The sequence below is a fragment of the Kogia breviceps genome, chromosome 1 (genome assembly GCF_026419965.1).
Source record: "Kogia breviceps isolate mKogBre1 chromosome 1, mKogBre1 haplotype 1, whole genome shotgun sequence".
NCBI lineage: Eukaryota > Metazoa > Chordata > Mammalia > Artiodactyla > Physeteridae > Kogia > Kogia breviceps.
Window position 1 is genome coordinate 39461796 of NC_081310.1, and position 22630 is coordinate 39484425.

Here is a 22630-nt window from a genome sequence, read left to right on the forward strand (position 1 = left end):
ATATAGTACATAATACATATACCATACAAAATATGTGTTAATAGACTGTTATGTTACCAGTAAGGCTTCCAGTAAAGAGTAGGCTATTAGTAGTTAGGTTTTGGGGGAGTCCAAAGTTATACGTGGATTTTTGACCCCCCCCAGTGGCACCACTAACCCCAGTGTTGTTCCAGGGCACTCCATAAAGAAACACAAGTAAGTAAGGGATTATTTTACTGGTTACTTGAGGGAGAAGGATATGATTGGAATGGGGCACATGGAGGGTCTTCTCGGTGGCTGGCAAAATTTTATTTCTTGACCTGGGTGGTAGTTATAAGGTTGTTATAATGATTCATTAATATATGTCTTATAATTAAATATTAATACATTAACTGTTAATATAATATTGTATCAATATTAAATGTTAATAACAGATGTTAATTTAATGTAAATATTAAATTAAATATTAATATATGCCTTACAGTGATTCATTACATTATACACTCATTTTTCCGTGATTTTCTGTATCTGTGCTTTGTTTTCCAACAGAAAGTTTTAAAATAATATAAAGAAATTGCAAGGCAGAAATTTGTGGAATCTTCTCACATCAACACAAATACACAGTGGGTTTTTGTAACTTTGTTTTTAACACCTAACTTTAGAGCTATAATGTAATGATAATTACTGGAGTTAGCCACTAGGGTGTGTTCTTTGTTGCCCATACCATCTGTGTTTGCACTGAGAAAAGGGTTTTTTTTTAATGTTCATGTAATGCCATGTATGTATTAGGATAAAGCAAGCAATTATTCATTGTCCTTTGATTACAATCTACGTAAGTGAGTGTCAGTGCTGGCAATTTTTATTTGGAAAGTTAGATTCAACATGTAAATACAGTGCATGTACTGAAAATACTACAGCTTTCTCCTCCTTTAAAAAAAAGTCTTGGGCTTCCCTGGTGGCGCAGTGGTTGAGAGTCCGCCTGCTGATGCAGGGGACACGGGTTCGTGCCCCGGTCCGGGAAGATCCCACATGCCGCGGAGCCGCTAGGCCCGTGAGCCATGGCCGCTGAGCCTGTGCGTCCAGAGCCTGTGCTCCGCAACGGGAGAGGCCACAACAGTGAGAGGCCCGCGTACCACAAAATAAATAAATAAATCTTAATTTACTTAATAAGTTATAATAAAGCCTCATAAACCTTCATAACAAAACATTAGGACCTAACATTGTGGAGAATGAAAGGTGAGATGCTTTCAGTGTGGTCTGCTAAAAAGAGATGATAGCCCACTGGTAGGGGAACAGAGACATTGAGGGCTATTCAGAAACTACTCTCAAATATTTTACCCAGCTCCAGGCAGGCGGAGAATAACACAGTGCACCAGCCAGGTTTTGAGGACCAAACAGGAATGAAGGATGGTCTTTGAAGCACCAAGGCTTAGAGCAAGGGTGAGGCCACTTGTGACTGCTAATCCAAAAACCATCTTTCTACCATTGTAAAGCAATTATACTCCAATAAAGATGTTTAAAAAGAAAAAAGAACCATCTTTCTTTATGTGCAATGAGGAAAGGGCTGCTTTCCATAGAATTTTATTGATATGAGCTCGGGCTAAGCTTGACAGTCCTGTATCTTAGGTCAGAAAGAGTGGCTCTCCTGTAATAGCAGGAGAACAGGTGATACAACCTCTTTTTGCTGATAAATCATGGGCTTCAGCTGCTTTGTATTGCTAAGGAAATATTAATAAAAAGCTTATGAGTTGTTCATAGGTTGAGAAAAAAAGATGCTTTGAATTTTAGAATTTTTCTACAAGGCTGCAATAGATAATACAACAATAAATCTTAACCTTTAACTCTAATTGTTATTATAGCATTTGCCATACCTCTCTCCAGCCATCCTAAAGGTGTGATACAGTGTCCGTGGGTGTATATGTGTACGGTATATATTTGTTAGAATGGATTAGAATTATTCATTCTGGTTCCTTTTTGAGATTTCGTGTATTAGTTCATTAGAAATACCTTGAGGTCACATATCTTTCCTACTGTGATGACAGGATCTGAGTGGTGAAGAGGTGGGATGCCAATCAATAGCGAAGAAAGGGAAGTGGAAAGGATGAATGGGTAAGATCACATTGGGAGGGCCACAGATTTTTAAATTTCCACTTGGGTGGACACCATGGCTTTTCCCAAACCCCTAGTGCTCTTTAGGGACCCCATGCCTCACCCCCAGAGCCAAAAGTCAGCCCCTCTCATGTGAGAACATCCCCAGGAGCCTCTGGAACACACTTTGTCCCAGGCTGGCCCCTGGTTTAAGTCCTCCACAATGTTCCCAACCTCTCAGCTTCCTCCCCACCCCACCCACTGCCAGCCTTACACCCCAGATGGCTGCCTCCTGCATGCTCATCTTCTGCTGCATTATGCAGTGGTTAAGCAAATGGACTGTGGCCTCAGAGAGAACAGAGTTAGAATCTCACTTCAGCCACTTTCATGTGACCATGGGCAAATTATTTAACCTCTCTAAGTCTCAGTTTCCTTTACCATTAAATAAAGATGATAAGGATAATAATATTGACTTAATATTGATTTTTTTTCAAAGCAAATACTCCCCTGTAACCAACTCCCAAATCAAGAAAGAGAAGAGCTGGCACCCAGCACTGCCACCCCCTCCCATTCACTGACCCCTCCCCTCCACTTCTAGAAGATAGATTTATCTTGGTTTTGAACTTTATATAAATGGTAACCTACAGCATGTACACTTTTACATCTGGCTTTTTCCACTCAACCTTCTATTTCTGAGATTCACCCAAGTTGTCACATTAGCAGTAATTCTTTCGTTCTCATTCTACTGCTGATGAGGAATTGGATTGTTTCCAGTTTGGACTATTACCAAGAAAGTTGCTAGGAACAGGCTGGACGTAGCCTTAAGCAGTAGAAAAGAAACATGCTAAACCTTTACTGAAATGGGATGGAACAAAGTTCTCAACTTAAATTTACACATATTGAGTTATTACTGACAGGTAATGAAGCAAAATGGAAAAGAAGACAGGGTTTTAGACAAGGCACACTTGTGATAAATTCTGGACTTTCCATTTACTAATTGTGTGACTTAAGCAGTTGCTTGACCTCTCTGAGAATCAATTTATTCATCTGAAAAATAGTAATAAAAATATATCCCTCATTTAGAGATAGAAATGGTCATACAAGAAGGTGTCTGCAAAGGCCCTGGCAGGGTGCCTAGCATGCACAAAAGTGACTTTGCAGCATTTTAGGGGCAGGAGAGGAGCACAGATGCAAAGGCAGGAGCCCCTTCTCTCCTGGATGCATCAACTCAAGGTATTTACTCAAACATATCTCCTAGAAATATTTTTATTATAAAATTAACAAAGGGCAGGGACATTTTTATTTATTTATTTAAAAAAAATTTTTTTTAGGGCAGGGAAATTTTTAAAACTTCAAAATCTTTGACCAAGTGAAACAAATGAATGAATCTAACTGAATATCAAGTTGGTGGCATAGCCACACAAAGAAAGACTAAAACACAGTATTGACGGCATACCCCTGGCAGGGTATACTCCAAGGACGAAAAGGAGATAGGTAGGTAGGTGGATAGATAGATAGATAGATAGATAGATAGATAGATAGATAGATAGATAGGGAAAATCATTATACTATCTTAGGAACCAAGATTTTCAGCATAAAAGAAAAGAGGAATATAAAATCCAGAAAACATGAGTTAAAATCCTGTAACCCATTAATATGTATTATTATTTAGTATGCAGTAGCTATCTACTAAAAAGGCCAAGAAGCAATCACACCTAATGGCAATGAGCATCCCTAGTGCCCAGATTGTAAATGTAAATTTACATTTACAAATGTAAATTTGAATATCAATATAAATTCATAATTTAACAAAATTTTTCTTTCCATCTCTGCCCACAGAAAGAGCCTAGATGCAATGGTGCCCCAGTAACAGAGAGGCCACATGGTTAGACACAGGAACCAATTCATGGCCCAAAATGGAACAATTTGAGTGTCAAAAGGCTAGTGACTACAATGGATTGAAAAACAACTAAATTATAAAAATCCAAGTATTTATAATGACACTAATCATCCTCACACACACACACCCAAAAAACCATTTCTTGGCTTTGGAGGTTGCTATGGTACCAACACATTTTTTATGAAAATTGCTAAATGAAGGAAAAGAGTCATGCATTTATTCTGCCTTCATATTCAGCCTTTTTTTCAAGGTAACTAAATAGTTGATGAAGGAAAGTTCTTCGTTTTTTTCTTTTTTTTTTTAACATCTTTATTAGAGTATAACTGTTTTACAATGGTGTGTGAGTTTCTGCTTTTCAACAAAGTGAATCAGTTATACATATACATATGTTCCCATATCTCTTCCCTCTTGCATCTCCCTCCCTCCCACCCTCCCTATCCTGCCCCTCTAGGTGGTCACAAAGCACACAGCTGATCTCCCTGTGCTATGCGGTTGCTTCCCACTAGCTATCTATTTTACATTTGGTAGTGTATATATGTCCATGCCACTCTCTCACTTCGTCCCAGCTTACCCTTCCCCCTCCCCATATCCTCAAGTCCATGCTCTAGTAGGTCTGTGTTTTATTCCCGTCCTACCACTAATCTCTTCATGACATTTTTATTCTTAGATTCCATATATATGTGTTAGCATACAGTGTTTGTTTTTCTCCTTCTGACTTACTTCACTCTGTATGACAGACTCCAGGTCTATCCACCTCATTACAAATAACTCAGTTTCATTTCTTTTTATGGCTGGGTAATATTCCATTGTATATATGTGCCACATCTTCCTTATCCATTCATCTGTTGATGGACACTTAGGTTGCTTCCATGTCCTGGCTATCGTAAATAGAGCTGCAATAAACATTTTGGTACATCACTCTTTTTGAATTATGGTTTTCTCAGGGTATATGCCCAGTAGTGGGATTGTGGGGTCGTATGGTAGTTCTATTTTTAGTTTTTTAAGGAACCTCCATACTGTTCTCCATAGTGGCTGTATCAATTTACATTCCCACCAGCAGTGCAAGAGGGCTCCCTTTTCTCCACACCCTCTCCAGCATTTATTGTTTCTAGAGTTTTTGATGATGGCCATTCTGACTGGTGTGAGATGATTTCTCATTGTAGTTTTGATTTGCATTTCTCTAATGATTAATGATGTTGAGCATTCTTTCATGTGTTTATTGGCAATCTGTATATCTTCTTTGGAGAAATGTCTATTTAGTTCTTCTGCCCATTTTTGGATTGGGTTGTTTGTTTTTTGTTATTGAGATGCATGAGTTGCTTATAAATTTTGGAGATTAATCCTTTGTCAGTTGCTTCATCTGCAAATATTTTCTCCCATTCTGAGGGTTATCTTTTGGTCTTGTTTATGGTATCCTTTGCTGTGCAAAAGCTTTTAAGTTTCATTAGGTCCCATTTGTTTACTTTTGTTTTTATTTCCATTTCTCTAAGAGGTGGGTCAAAAAGGATCTTGCTGTGATTTATGTCATAGAGTGTTCTGCCTATGTTTTCCTCTAAGAGTTTGATAGTGTCTGGTCTTACATTTAGGTCTTTAACCCATTTTGAGTTTATTTTTGTGTATGGTGAGAGGGAGTGTTCTAATTTCATACTTTTACATGTACCTGTCCAGTTTTCCCAACACCACTTATTGAAGAGGGCTGTCTTTTCTCCACTGTATATCTTTCCCTCCTTTATCAAAGATAAGATGACCATATGTGTGTGGGTTTATCTCTGGGCTTTCTATTCTGTTCCATTGATCTATATTTCTGTTTTTGTGCTGGGACCATACTGCCTTGATTACTGTAGCTTTGTAATATAGTCTGAAGTCAGGGAGCCTGATTCCTCTAGCTCCATTTTTCATGCTCAAGATTGCTTTGGCTATTCGGGGTCTTTTGTGTTTCCATACAAATTGTGAAATTTTTTGTTCTAGTTCTGTAAAAAATGCCAGTGGTAGTTTGATAGGGATTGCATTGAATCTGTAGATTGCTTTGGGTAGTAGAGTCATTTTCACAATGTTGATTCTTCCAATCCAAGAACATGGTCTATTTCTCCACCTATTTGTATCATCTTTAATTTCTTTTATCAGTGTCCTATAGTTTTGTGCATATAGGTCTTTTGTCTCCTTAGGTAGGTTTATTCTTAGATATTTTATTCTTTTTGTTGCAATGGTAAATGGGAGTGTTTTCTTAATTTAACTCTCAGATTTTTCATCATTAGTGTATAAGAATGCCAGAGATTTCTGTGCATTCATTTTGTATCCTGCTACTTTACCAAATTCATTGGTTAGCTCTAGTAGTTTTCTGGTAGCATCCTTAGGATTCTCTATGTATAGTATCATGTCATCTGCAAACAGTGACATCTTTACTTCTTCTTTTCCAATTTGGATTCCTTTTATTTCTTTTTCTTCTCTGATTGCTGTGGCTAGAACTTCCAAAACTATGTTGAATAAGAGTGGTGAGGGTGGGCAACCTTGTCTTGTTCCTGATCTTAGTGGAAATGGTTTCAGTTTTTCACCATTGAGAGTGATGCTGGCTGTGGGTTTGTCATATACGGCCTTTATTATGTTGAGGAAAGTTCCCTCTATGCCTACTTTCTGCAGGGTTTTTATCATAAATGGGTGTTGAATTTTGTCAAAACTTTCTCTGCATCTATTGAGATGATCATATGGTTTTTCTTCTTCAGTTTGTTGATATGGTGTATCACATTGATTATTTGTGTATATTGAAGAATCCTTGCATTCCTGGGATAAACCCCACTTGATCATGGTGTATGATCCTTTTAATGTGCTGTTGGATTCTGTTTGCTAGTATTCTGTTGAGGATTTTTGCATCTATGTTCATCAGTGATATTGGCCTGTAGTTTTCTTTCTTTGTGACGTCTTTGTGTGTGTGAGTGTGTGTGTGTGTGTGGTACACGGGCCTCTCATTGTCGTGGCCTCTCCCGTTGTGGAGCACAGGCTCCGGACGCGCAGGCTCAGCGGCCATGGCTCACGGGCCTAGCCGCTCCGCGGCATGTGGGACCTTCTCAGACCGGGGCACGAACCTGTGTCCCCTGCATCGGCAGGCGGACTCTCAACCACTGTGCCACCAGGGAAGCCCTTTGTGACGTCTTTGTCTGGTTTTGGTATCAGGGTTATGGTGGCCTCATAGAATGAGTTTGGGAGTGTTCCTCCCTCAGAAAGTTCTTCTTTATAGAAGTCTGGTTAATAAATCTGGAGGGAATGTTAGGCACTAATTAAATGAGGTATTTGGGTCACAGTTACCAATAGCTACTAAAACCGTCATCTGGAAGGTTGATGAGGAGTTTTAAAGTGGTGGGATAAGGTTGACAGCACCACAATCTCACTTGGCCAATCTTTGAAAGTGAGAAATGAAGTACATGGCACCACAATGAAGTATTCTTGCCAGCAAACCTGAATCTAATCAAGCCTCTGGTTCTACCTACCAGTTTACAGGAAGTAGGAGGGTACAGAAACAATTAAATGAACCAGAACCAATAAGTTAGCCAAATCCAACAGAGGAGAAATTCTACAGGCAAATAAACTGGTTTCTTCAAAAAATACGTCTTGAAAAAAATGGCAGTTATTAAAATAGATTAAAATATACTCAAAAGAGATAGCCACCAAAGGGAGTTTGTAAACCTTGTTTGGGTCCCAATTTGAAGACATCAACTGTAAAATGACATTTTTGAGACATTCAGGGAAATGTGAATATAAACTGGATTCTTATTCATGTTACTGGTAGTAATTTTATTAAACGTAATAATACCAATGAGGTTATTTTTTTTTCTAAATGCTCTTATCTTTCAGAGATAGCTACTTTAGTATTTATGGTAAAATAATGCAATGTCTGTGTTTGTTTGTTTGTTTTTTTTTTGGCTGCATTGTGTCTTAGTTGCAGCATGCAGCATATTTCATTGTGGCATGTGGGCTCTTTGTTGCAGCATGCGGGCTTCTCTCTAGTTGTGGCATGCAGGGTTTTTATTCTCTCTCTACTTGTGGTGTGCGAGCTCCCGAGTGCATGGGTTCTGTAGTTTGCAGCACGTGGGCTCTCTAGTTGAGGAGCTCAGGCTCATTAATTGCGGCGTGCAGGCTTAGTCGCTCCGTGGCATGTGGGATCTTAGTTCCCTGACCAGGGATTGAACCTGCATCCCCGGCATTGGAAGGCAGATTCTTTACCACTGGGCTACCAGGGAAATCCCTTCATTGTCTGTGATTTGCTTTAAAATATTCTAGCAGAAAAAGGGGGTGGAGTGATATAAATGAAATGATATGTCAAAGGTTGATTGTTGAAGCTAGATATGGGATACTTGAGAACTCATTATGTTATTCCCTCTATTTGGGGGTATATTTGAAATCTTTCAAAATAAAAAAAGAAATTGAATGCTACTTAGAATTCAAATTTATGCCAGTGGTGTAAATTATAGTAAATCTCATTAATTTGGGGTAATGGCAATCAAGGCCAGACTAAGTTAATTTTTAAATTATAATTCTAATTTTAGTATAATTGTATTTAATTTCAACAGACTGTACCCTTATTATAAGCTGATGCAATGACTTGGACTGAGAAGTTTTAAAGAGTTCGTAAATAAAATATCAATTATTACATTCAGATGTTAAATGTAACCTTTCTCATTGTCAGAGTTTCAGCAAAGGCCCCAGAGGCCAAATATCAATAGTGAACAATAAGTGTCAAGTTCCCCACTTATCAATTGAGACACTGACTAGACTAGACCATCTACACCGAACTTGAGAAGGGCAAAATCCAACCTAGTTCCACCAGCATTAGATCACCACCTTCTTCTAACCTTATGAAGAGGGCGAGGGAATTTCTTTGGTGCTGAGCTGTGTGTCCCCTCCCATTCCACCGTGGGGGAAGGGCTGAGGGTCTTCCCTTCTCACTCAAGCTTGTGGAGGGTCTCCAAAAGGCCCCTTGAGAAAGCATGGAGCTGGGGAGATGTACAGGTGGGCATTTGAAAGGCGAGAGGCCATGACAGAACTGCCCCCACAGAACTGTCTGTGGGCAGAGTGAGGAGAATCACTTAGAAATGAGCTGTAGAGACCTTCAAGATGGCAGAAGAGTAAGACGTGGAGATCACCTTCCTCCCCACAAATACATCAGAAATACATCTACATGTGGAACAATCCCTACAGAACACCTGCTGAACGCTGGCAGAAGGCCTCAGATCTCCCAAAAGGCAAGAAACTTCCCATGTACCTGGGTAGGGCAAAAGAAAAAAGAAAAAACAGAGACAAAAGTATAGGGATGGGACCTGCACCTCTGGGAGGGAGTTGTGAAAGAGGAAAGGTTTCCACACACTAGGAAGCCTCTTTACTGGCGGAGATGGGGGTGGTGGAGGGGGGAAGCTTCGGAGCCACAGAGGAGAGCACGGCAACAGGGGTGCGGAGGGCAAAGCGGAGAGATTCCCGCAGAGGATCGGTGCCAAACAGCACTCACCAGCCCGAGAGGCTTGTCTGCTCACCCACCAGGGCAGGCGGGGGCTGGGAGCTGAGGCTCAGGCTTCGGACGTCAGACCCCAGGGAGAGGACGGGGGTTGGCCGAGTGAACACAGCCTGAAGGGGGCTAGTGCACCACGGCTAGCCAGGAGGGAGTCCGGGGAAAAGTCTGGAGCTGCCAAAGAGGCAAGAGACCATTGTTTCACGGTGCGCGATGAGAGGGGATTCAGATCACCACCTAAACGAGCTCCAGAGACAGGCATGAGCCGCGGCTATCAGCGCAGACCCCAGAGACGGGCATGAGACGCTAAGGCCACTGCTGCACCCACCAAGAATCCTGTGTGCGAGTACAGGTCACTATCCCCACCTCCCCTCTCGGGAGCCTGTGCAGCCTGCCGCTGCCAGGGTCCCGTGATCCAGGGACAACTTCCGCAAGAGAACGCACGGCGCACCTCAGGCTGGTGCAATGTCACGTCAGCCTCTGCCATTGCAGGATCGCCCCACATCCACACCCCTCCCTCCCTCCAGCCTGAGTGAGCCAGAGCCCCCGAATCAGCTGCTCCGTTAACCCCGCCCTGTGTGAGCGAAGAACAGACACCCTCAGGCAATCGACACGCAGAGGCAGGGCAGATCCAAAGCTGAACCCCAGGAGTCTTGCGAACAAAGAAGTGAAAGGGAGATTTCTCCCAGCAGCCTCAGGAGCAGCAGATTAAAACTCCACAATCAACTTGATGTACCCTGCATCTGTGGAATACCTGAATACACAGCGATTCCTCCCAGAACTGAGGTGGTGGACTTTGGGAACAAGGATTTTTTTTTTTTTTTCCTTTTTCTCTTTTTGTGAATGTGTATGTGTATGCTTCTTTGTGTGATTTTGTCTGTATAGCTTTGCTTTTACCATTTGTCCTAGGGTTCTGTCTGCCCGTTTTTGGTTATTTTGGGGGTTTGGGGTTTTTTGTTTGTTTTTTTTAATTTTAATTTTTTCTAGTAGAATTTTTAGCACTTGCTATCATTGGTAGATTTGTTTTTTGGTTTGGGTGCTCTCTTCATTCTTTCTTCCTTTTTTTTCTTTTTTTAAATTACTCTTTAATTTTTTTATTTTTAATTATTTTTTATTTTATTCATTTTATTTTTTTCTTTCTTTCTTTCATTTTTTATCCCTTTCTTCTGAGCCGTGTGGCTGACAGGGTCTTGGTGCTCTGGCCAGGTGTCAGGCTTGTACCTCTGAGGTGGGAGAGCCGAGTTCAGGACATTCGTCCACCAGAGACCTCCCATCTCCATGTAATATCAAACAGCAAAAGCTCTCCCAGAGATCTAAACACTAAGACCCAGCTCCACTCAACGACAAGCAAGCAACAATGCTGGACACACCATGCCAAACAACTAGCAAGACAGGAACACAACCCCACCCATTAGCAGAGAGGCTGCCTAAAATCATACTAAGTTCACAGACACCCCAAAAAACACCACCAAACGTGGTCCTGCGTACCAGAAAGACAAGATCCAGCCTCATCCACCAGAACACAGGCACCAGTCCCCTCCACCAGGAAGCCTACACAACCCACTGAAACAACCTCACCCACTAGGGGCAGACACCAAAAACAATGAGAACTATGAACCTGCAGCCTGCGAAAGGAGACCCCTAACACAGTAAGTTAAGCAAAATGAGAAGACAGAGAAACACACAGCAGATGAAGGAGCAAGGTAAAAACCCACCAGACCAAGCAAATGAAGAGGAAATAGGCAGTCTACCTGAAAAAGAATCCAAGGTAATGATAGTAAAGATGATCCAAAATCTTGGAAATAGAATGGAGAAAATTCAAGAAACGTTTAACCAGGACCTAGAATACCTAAAGAGTAAACAAACAATGATGAACAACACAATAAATGAAATTAAAAATTCTCTAGAAGGAATCAATAGCAGAATAACTGAGGCCTTAGAACGGATAAGTGACCAGGAAGATAAAATAGTAGAAATAACTACCACAGAGCAGAATAAAGAAAAAAGAATGAAAAGAATTGAGGAGAGTCTCAGAGACCTCTGAAACATTAAACACACCACCATTCAAATTACAGGGGTCCCAGAAGAAGAAGAGAAAAAAAAGGACTGAGAAAATATTTGAAGAGATTATAGTTGAAAACTTCCCTAATATGGGAATGGAAATAGTTAATCAAGTCCAGGAAGTGCAGAGAGTCCCATACAGGATAAATCCAAGGAGAAACAAGCCAAGACACATATTACTCAAACAATCAAAAATTAAACACAAAGAAAAAATATTGAAAGCAGCAAGGGAAAAACAACAAATAACATACAAGGGAATCCCCATAAGCATAACAGCTGATCTTTCAGCAGAAACTCTGCAAGCCAGAAGGGAGTGGCAGGACATATTTAAAGTGATGAAAGGCAGAAGCCTACAACCAAGATTACTCTACCCAGCAAGGGTCTCATTCAGATTCGACAGAGAAATTAAAACCTTTACAGACAAGCAAAAGCTAAGAGAATTCAGCATCACCAAACCAGCTTTACAACAAAAATAAAGGAACTTCTCTAGGCAGGAAACACAAGAGAATGAAAAGACCTACAATAACAAACCCAAAACAATTAAGAAAATGGCAATAGGAACATACATATTGATAATTACCCTAAATGTAAATGGATTAAATGCTCACACCAAAAGACACAGACTGGCTGAATGGATCCAAAAATAAGAACCATATATATGCTGCCTACAAGAGACCCACTTCAGACCTAGAGACACATACAGACTGAAAGTTAGGGAATGGAAAAAGATATTCCATGCAAATGGAAATCAAAAGAAAGCTGGAGTAGCAATTCTCATATCAGACAAAATAGGCTTTAAAATAAAGACTATTACAAGAGACAAAGAAGAACACTACATAATGATCAAGGGATCGATCCAAGAAGAAGATATAACAATTGTAAATATTTATGCACCCGACATAGGAGCACCTCAATACATAAGGCAAATGCTAAGACCCATAAAAGGGGAAATCGACAGTAACACAATCATAGTAGGGGACGTTAACACCCCACTTTCACCAATGGACAGATCATCCAAAATGAAAATAAATAAGGAAACACAAGCTTTAAATGATACATTAAACAAGAAGGACTTGATATTTATAGGACATTCTATCCAAAAATGACAGAATACACTTTCTTCTCAAGTGCTCATGGAACATTCTCCAGGATGGAAAAAATCTGTAAAAAATACAAACAAATGGAGGTTAAAAAGTACACTACTAAATAACCAAGAGATCACTGAAGAAATCAAAGAGGAAATAAAATAGACCTGGAGTCTGTCATACAAAGTGAAGTAAGTCAGAAGGAGAAAAACAAATACCATATGCTAACACATATATATGGAATCTGAGAAAAAAAAATGTCATGAAGAGATTAGTGGTAGAATGGGAATAAAATACAGACCTACTAGAGCATGGACATGAGGATATGGGGAGGGGGAAGGGTAAGATGTGATGAAGTGAGAGAGTGGCAGGGACATATATACACTACCAAATGTAAATTAGATAGCTAGTGGGAAGCTGCCACATAGCACAGGGAGATCACCTCTGTGCTTTGTGACCACCTAGAGGGGTGGGATAGGGAGGGTAGGAGAGAGGGTGACGCAAGAGGGAAGAGATATGGGAACATATGTATATGTATAACTGACTCACTTTGTTGTAAAGCAGAAACTAACACACTATTGTAAAACAGTTATACTCCAATAAAGATGTTAAAAAAAAAAACTTTAGGGGCTTCCCTGGTGGCGCAGTGGTTGAGAATCCACCTGCCAATGCAGGGGACACGGGTTCGTGCCCTGGTCCGGGAAGATCCCACATGCCGCGGAGCGGCTGGGCCCGTGAGCCATGGCCGCTGAGCCTGAGCGTCCGGAGCCTGTGCTCCACAACGGGAGAGGCCACAACAGTGAGGCCCGCATACCACAAAAAAAAAAAAAAAAAACTTTAGAAAACAGTCAGTCTACCATATCTTTTTCTGCAAGGGAGTCACATGGATGAGCCCACACACTGACAAATAAACTCCCAATGAGATAAAAATATTAGTGTAAAAATAAAAGTATCTAACTAGGAGAGGGAGGACAGTGTGCCTTTTTGGCAAACACATGAACAAAAGCCACCAAATTCTCCAGGCACAAAGCAAGGAGAATTACTCAAAAGAGTATAAATTTTGGCAGGTAAGTCAAACCCATACCAGTGTTTGATTGGTTACCTTTGTATAAGGCATTGACGTGTAATTCTACTATCACTTAAGTAAAAAGTAATTGCGATCATCAAAAATCATTATTTAGCACTTACTTTGTGCCAGCAGACACTGATGATGTAAAAAATGCTGAGATTAGTCTCTATTATCCAAAGAAAATAGGTACATAGTGATGCCAAAGAAGAGTGGCAAAGGCAGCACAAAAAGAACTTTTAATTGACATACAACTTTGTTGGGTTTCTCTCTCTGAAATTCTGACTTACAATCAATAAAACGGTAAAAATAAAATACAATGCAACTGGAAAAAAATACACTACTAAATAACCAAGAGATCACTGAAGAAATCAAAGAGGAAATTAAAAAATACCTAGAAACAAATCACAATGAAAACACAATGACCCAAAACCTATGGGATGCAGCAAAAGCCATTCTAAGAGGGAAGTTTATAGCAATACAATCCTACCTCAAGAAACATCTCAAATAAACAACCTAACCATACACCGAAAGCAATTAGAGAAAGAAGAACAAAAAAACCCCAACGTTAGCAGAAGGAAAGAAATCATAAAGATCAGATCAGAAATAAATCAAAAAGAAATGAAGGAAACAATAGCAAATATCAATAAAACTAAAAGCTGGTTCTTTAAGATGATAAACAAAATTGATAAACCATTAGTCAGACTCATCAAGAAAAAAAGGCAAAAGACTCAAATCAAAAGAATTAGAAATGAAAAAGGAGAAATAACAACTGACACAGCAGAAATACAAAGCATCATGAGAGTTTACTACAAGCAACTCTATGCCAATAAAATGGACAACCAGGAAGAAAAAGACACATTCTTAGAAAAGCACAACCCTCTGAGACTGAACCAGGAAGAAATAGAAAATATAAACAGACCAATCAAAAGCACTGAAATTGAGACTGTGATTAATAATCTCCCAACAAACAATAGCCCAGGACCAGACGGCTTCACAGGCGAATTCTATCAAACATTTAGAGAAGAGCTAACACCTATCCTTCTCAAACTCTTCCAAAATATAGCAGAGGGAGGAACACTCGCAAACTCACTCTATGAAGCCACCATCACCCTGATACCAAAGACAGACAAAGATGTCACAAAGAAAGAAAACTACAGGCCAATATCACTGATGAACAAAGATGCAAAATTCCTCAACAAAATACTAGCAAACAGAATCCAACGGCACATTAAAAGGATCATACACCATAATCAAGTGGGGTTTATCCTAGGAATGCAAGGATTCTTTGATATACACCAATCAATCAATGTGATACACCATATTAACAAATTGAAGGAGAAAAAACATATGATCATCTCAATAGATGCAGAGAAAGCTTTTGACAAAATTCAACACCGATTTATGATAAAAACCCTGCAGAAAGTAGGCACAGCGGGAACTTACCTCAACATAATAAAGGCCATATATGACAAACCCACAGCCAACATCATTCTCAATGGTGAGAAACTGAAACCATTTCCACTAAGATCAGGATCAAGACAAGGTTGCCCACTCTCACCACTATTATTCAACATAGTTTTGGAAATTTTACCCACAGCAGTCAGAGAAGAAAAAGTAATAAAAGGAATCCAAATCATAAAAGAAGTAGTAAAGCTGTCACTGTTTGCAGATGACATGATACTATACACACAGAATCCAAAAGGTGCTACCAGAAAACTACCAGAGCTAATCAACAAATTGGGTAAAGTAGCAGAATACAAAATTAATGCACAGAAATCTCTTGCATTCCTAAACATTAATGATGAAAAATCTGAAAGAGAAATTAAGGAAACACTCCCATTTACCATTGCAACAAAAAGAATTAAATACCTAGGAATACACCTACCTAAGGAGACAAAAGACCTGTATGCAGAAAACTATAAGACACTGATGAAAGAAATTAAATATGATACAAACAGATGGAGAGATATACCATGTTCTTGGGTTGGAAGAATCAACATTGTGAAAATGACTATGTCACCCAAAGCAATCCACAGATTCAATGCAGTCCTTATCAAACTACCAATGGCATTTTTCATAGAACTAGAACAAAAAATTTCACAATTTGTATGGAAACACAAAAGACCCCAAAGAGCCAAAGCAATCATGAGAACAAAAAACAGAGCTGGAGGAATCAGGCTCCCTGACTTCAGACTATACTACAAAGCTATAGTAATCAAGTCAGTATGGTCCTGGCACAAAAACAGAAATATAGATCAATGGAACAGGATAGAAAGCCCAGAGATAGACCCATGCACATATGGTCACCTTATCTTTGATAAAGGAGGCAAGAATATACAATGGAAAAAAAGACAGCCTCTTCAATAAGTGGTGCTGGGAAAACTGGACAGGTACATGTAAAAGAATGAAATTAGAACACTCCCTCTCACCATACACAAAAATAAACTCAAAATGGGTTAAAGACCTAAATGTAAGGCCAGACACTATCAAACTCTTAGAGGAAAACATAGGCAGAACACTCTATAACATAAATCACAGGAAGATCCTTTTTGACCCACCTCCTAGAGAAATGGAAATAAAAACAAAAATAAACAAATGGGACCTAATGAAACTTAAAAGCTTTTGCACAGCAAAGGAAACCATAAACAAGACTAAAAGACAACCCTCAGAATGGGAGAAAATATTTGCAGATGAAGCAACTGACAAAGGGTTAATCTACAAAATTTACAAGCAGCTCATGCAGCTCAATATCAAAAAAACAAACAACCCAATCCAAAAATGGCCAGAAAACCTAAATAGACATTTCTCCAAAGAAGATATACAGATTGCCAACAAACACATGAAAGAATGTGCAACATCACTAATCATTAGAGAAATGTAAATGAAAACTACAATGAGGTATCACCTCACACCAGTCAGGATAGCCATCATCAAAAAATCGACAAACAATAAATGCTGGAGAGGGTGTGGAGAAAAGGGAACCCTCTTGCATTGTTGTTGGTAATGTAAATTTATATAGCCACTATGGAGTACAGTATGGAGGTTCCTTAAAAAACTAAAAATAGAAATACCATACCACCCAGGAATCCCACTACTGGGCATATACCCTAAGAAAACAATAATTGAAAAAGTGTCATGTACCACAATGTTCATTGCAGCTCTATTTACAATAGCCAGGACATGGAAGCAACCTAAGTGTCCATTGACAGATGAATGGATAAAGAAAATGTGGCACATATATACAATGGAATATTACTCAGCCATAAAAAGAAACGAAATTGAGTTTTTTATGGTGAGGTGGATGGACCAAGAGTCTGTCATACAGAGTGAAGTAAGTCAGAAAGAGAAAAACAAATACCGTATGCTAACACATATATATGGAATCTAAAGAAATAAAAATTTAAAAATGGTTATGAAGAACCTAGGGGCAGGGCAGCAGTAAAGACACAGATGTAGAGAATGGACTTGAGGACACAGGGAGGGGGAAGGGTAAGCTGGGACGAAGTGAGAGAGTGGCATGGACTTATATACACTACCAAATGTAAAATAGATAGCTAGTGGGAAGCAGCCTCATAGCACAGGGAGATCAGCTTGGTGCTTTGTGACCACCTAGAGGGGTGGGATAGGGAGGGTGGGAGGGAGATGAAAGGGGGAGGAAATATGGGGATATATGTATATGTATAGCTGATTCACTTTGTTATAAAGCAGAAACTAACACACCATTGTAAAGCAATAATACTCCAATAAAGATGTTTAAGAAAAGAAAAAAGAAATGAGCTGTATTTCCCCAATGGCAGAGCAAGGGAAAATGTTTCCAGGACCATATGTGGACCCTGTGATGGGCTGGTGCCTGGAGTTATCGAAGGACTTCATCTAAGAGCACACCCAGAGGTGGGACCACCTAGACAGGAGGTCAGAAGGTCACCTAAGAGCACCAGCTAGAGGTGGGGTCAGAAGGGCACCCCTTGTGCACACCACCTCCACAGACAACCGTCACCGCACCATGGCCCATTTATAGCAGTACCAACCACTGCTCTCTCCCCCATTCCACCCTCTCCTCGATCCAACCCAAAGGGGTCAGAAACTGCTGCCTGTTTTCCAGCCTGAAGTAGGCCCAAGCTCAGAAAGGGGGGAAATTTAGAATTTAAATAAATTTCGAGTTTCAATATAATTCAGTGGGATTTTAGGCTATTCAAATGACAGATGTAGAAACCAAAAAAGCTATGGGAAATATTCATAGTTTCATCGACAGAATGAGTCCACAGAGTAAGGTTAATTCAAATTACCTACTAAGTCCAGTTTTTTCAATAAACCACTTAAAATACTTCTAAATTCTTGGCAATAACTTTTAGAGTGAGGAGGGAAATGGCATGCATGAGACCGAAGAATTAGGGAAACCAAGTACTAAGGATTTTCGTTCTTTATCCTAAAAACAATTAAGAGCCACTGAAAGGTTTTAGGTGGTGGATTACAAGACAGGATTTTATATGTTGTGGCCACAAGTGGGCCAAGTGGTTTAGGGTGGGGTGGGTGGGAGCTGGGCTGGAGTGGAAGCAGGAAAACCAGTTAGAAAACTGGTAATCCAGCTGAATGATAATGGTGACTCTGATGGAGATGCAGAAGATGGAAAGACATGAGCGGATATTAGACTTATTCAGATGATCATATCTACAGGGCTTGTTCACGATTAGCTTCAGGGTTGGAGTAGGGGGCAGTTGGGGGGAGCAAACAGATTATTCTTCGGTTTCTGGATTGAGCGTCTGGGTGGGTGTGGTGCATTTTAACAAAGAAGAACAAAATGGGAGGTTTGGTGGGAAAGGTGATAAGCGTAGTTCTGGCAAGTTGAAGTACCTGTGAGAGATCCCGGGAAAGCTGTCAGGTAGGAAATGGAGAGCAGAGCCTGGAGTTCAAGAAACAGGGTGGGACCACAGGCTCCACTGGAAGTGGGTGGTGAGTGCAGCCTGGGAAGGCTGGACTTGCTGGGCAGGGTGAGAAGGGACAGCAGGACCAGAGCCCCAGGTAAATAAGGGGATGGTAGAGGAGATAAAGCCAACAAGAAAATTTCAAAGTAGAGGCCAGAAAGCAAACAAGAGGAGTGAAAAAGAATGATGACTTCAAAGTTTAGGGAGAAATAAAACACAATGTTAGATGTTGTTGAATGGCCAGTCAAAATAAAGACTTTAAAATGGCCTTTAAGAATTCTTGTATTTTTGAAATATATACTGAAATATTTTGGGATAGGGGATATAATACCTGGTATTTCCTTCAACATAATCCCAGGGTAGGTTAAGCGGGTGGGAAGTTGTTAGTTGTGGAAGCTGGATGTTGAGCACATGGAAGTTCTCTGCACTGTTCTTCCTACTTACGCATGTGTTTGAAATTTCCCATAACAAAAAAAAATTATTTTCCCATAATAAAAAGTAGCTTTTGGATTTATCATCACGGAGATCAGTAACCTCTGTATAAATAGTTTTCATGAAGGCAGACCAAATGGATTAAGCACTGGAGGCAAGAAAGAGATAGGAAGTAGAGAAAGATGTGGGTTTGGAAGAGGATTTTTTTCTTTTTCAGAGTTGAGAGACTAGAACTTGGTTATATCCTGATATAGCTGAGCCAGGGACAGGGAAAAGTTGTTGAATACAGAAAGAGCCTGAGAGGGTAGGAGGAGATGGAATGGAAGATTCTAGATGAAGAAACTGACTTCAACTCTTCCTCTGATACAGAAGAAAAGGAGAGGTGGGAGAAGGCGCAGGAGTCTCAGGGCTTGTATCTTCCTCTCATCTAGACAGTGCGGGCACCTACTGAGCTGGGGAGGGAAGGTGAAGGGCTCAGAGATTTAAAAACGGTACAGGGGCTTCCCTGGTGGCGCAGTGGTTGAGAATCCGCCTGCCGATGCAAGAGACACGGGTTCGTGCCCTGGTCCGGGAAGATCCCACATGCCGCGGAGCAACTAAGCCCGTGAGCCATGGCCGCTAGGCCTGCGCGTCCGGAGCCTGTGCTCCGCAACGGGAGAGGCCACAACAGTGAGAGGCCCGCATACCGCAAAAAAAAAAAAAAAAAAAACGGTACAGAACGTTTGAGAAGGAGAGAATTCTCTAGGAAAACATTGTAGGGTAGTGTTGAGGGTCCAAATGACAGTGGTGAGCATGAAAACTGCTTTGTGGGTTTGTTTTTTTTTCAGCAACACTCTGTAGCCTGGGTCTGAGCTCACAAAAGAAGAGTGTCCAGGTTCATCAGGTTGTTGGAGGTTGGCCAAGGATGCCAATGGAAGAAAAACTGAACACAAGAGTTTAGGACTGTCGTAGATACCTAGTGTTGCAGAACAAATGACCCCAAAATTCAGCAGTTTAAAACTGCATGCATTTATGGTCTCACACAAGAGCACTCCAGCGTAAAACAGTGCCATTTCATAGACTCACCACAATTTCGAATTATTCTACTTGCTTTTGCCCGTCTCCCCTCAATAAAAGGAAGCTTCCTGCGCGAGGGGCTGGGCCTGTCTTGCTCATTGCTGTATTCTCTTGGTGTAGAGGAGTACCAGGCACATAGCAGATGATAAATAAATGAATGTATATATATAATAATAATAATATAATAATAATGTATGTATATAATTTTCCTACCAGGGAAAATTTTAGTTTCAATTTAGTGACAAACTTTTTTTTTCTTGAGGGAGGGATGGAGTTTCCAAGGGCTAATTTATTAGTTTGCACAGACTTTCAATGGCTCCCTAATTTTATGCTACTATTTTTTACCCTCTTCTTTTTCTTTTTCAAATATAATTAGTTTATATATCGCTGCTAGTAAAACAATTCTCGTTTTGTGCCATTGAAAAATCACCCTCAAATACAAACACAAATATCCTATTCTGAATGCGAAAGATAAGTTCCACAAAGGATTTCTAAAAAGAAAATATCCACTTAAAATCCTCCTTTCAATTCACTTTCAATATAAAATTAGAAATGAGTCTTGGCAACAATGACAACAACAAAAAATTGGTCCCTGAATGAATACAAGCATACTTAATGACTCCAACAAACTTTTTGAAAACCACATATCTTAAGGGAAAATCCCCTTCTGAAATATTAATATTCAAAATGTTAACCCCAGTGAAAAAAAATAGTAATACCTTATACTTTATTAGCTCCGGGATTTATACCCTTATGCCACCACCCCATCCCCCAGGCCTGTCTGAGACAGCAGGTGGTGAGGGCCACCGAGAGGCTGGGGCTGTGTGTGGTTAGGACCAGTATCTTGGGCCCTCATTCCCAGCTCTTCTCTCTCTAGCTGTGTGATTATGAACCATACACTTGACCTCTCTGGGCCTCAACTGCCTCCTGTGTAAACTGAGGTGTTATCAGGGTTGTGAAGGTCAAATGAGAAGCCCTTAGAACACCTGAGATGTGTGAGTTAGCTAAGATTGGCTGTTATCTCTATTTTTACAGATTAGAAAACTGAGTCAGAAATGTTCAGAGATTTGCTTAAGGTTACATAACCAGGAGGCATCAGAGTTTGACTCAGCCCCAGAATTTGCCTCCAAATTGAGCGCTCTTTCTGCCTTACTACAATTATCTCCCATTTTAACAATGAGTATACGGCTGTGCTTAGAAAAAGTCAAAAATAAGAATACTAAAATTATAGCATACATACAGTCAGAAACTGACAGTGAGAATAACTGTTTTTACATTCTCGCAGTGTTCCCATCCTGGAGAGGGCAATCACTGAAGCTTTAGAGATTTAACTAAGGTTTTACCAGCAACAAAATACCATCATACTTTTAAATTACAGCTAAATACTAGTTCTTTTAAGGACTGGAGCTTGTTTCTTTTTTTTAACATCACTCCCTCTTACTTGCCTCTGGAACCAGATGCAACTCTGCAATGTGTTCCCAAACACAGGTGATTCTCATTCACCAAAGTTGTGTTCTATCAAGTCACCAAGGCTGAGTTAGCAAATTCCTAGGGGAAACACAGGGTTCGATTCCTGTGAGCCTCCGGTGACAACATTTTTGTCAACCGATCAATACAGAAACTTGTTTTATGCGCCCTTCTGTTTAAAGACACCCCATTTAATGGATATTGTTGATTCATTCACACTGAATTCACGGCCAACCGCACTGTAACTCATGCCTGAACCAAGCTTGTCTAACACACATATTTTTCGCCATAAGGCACGTCACAGGCTTCTCGTGCTTAGGACCTAGACAGCACTGCAGCACTGCACTTGGGGGCCATTTTAAACAGTATAAGCAACAACAGAAAGCACAAAAATGCAAAAAAATGATGCAAAAAAATGGCATTAAAGAGACCACGAGGACTTGCCTGGTAGCGCAGTGGTTAAGAATCCACCTGCCGATGCAGGGGACACGGGTTTGGGAAGATCCCACATGTGCTACTTACAATTTGTTTAGCAACATCTTTGTAAAAATTATCCATGTTGATATGTTACTATAGTTCATGTTCACTGATAATGTATATATATAATACACATTTTTTAACATCTTTACTGGAGTATAATTGCTTTACAGTGTTGTGTTAGTTTCTGCTGTACAACAAAGTGAATCAGCTATACGTATACATATATCCCCATATGTCCTCCCTCTTGCGTCTCCCTCCCACCCTCCCTATCCCACCCCTCTAGGTGGTCACAAAGTGCCGAGCTGATCTCCCTGTGCTATGCAGCTGCTTCCCACTAGCTATCTATTTTACACTTGGTAGTGTATATATATCAGTGCTACTCTTTCACTTCGTCCCAGCTTACCCTTCCCCCTCCCTGTGTCCTCAAATCCATTCTCTATGTCTGCATCTTTATTCCTGTCCTGCCCCTAGGTTCATCGGAACCTTTTTTTTTTAGATTCCACATATATGTGTTAGCATATGGTATTTGTTTTTCTCTTTCTGACTTATTTCACTCTGTATGACAGACTCTAGGTCCATCCACCTCACTACAAATAG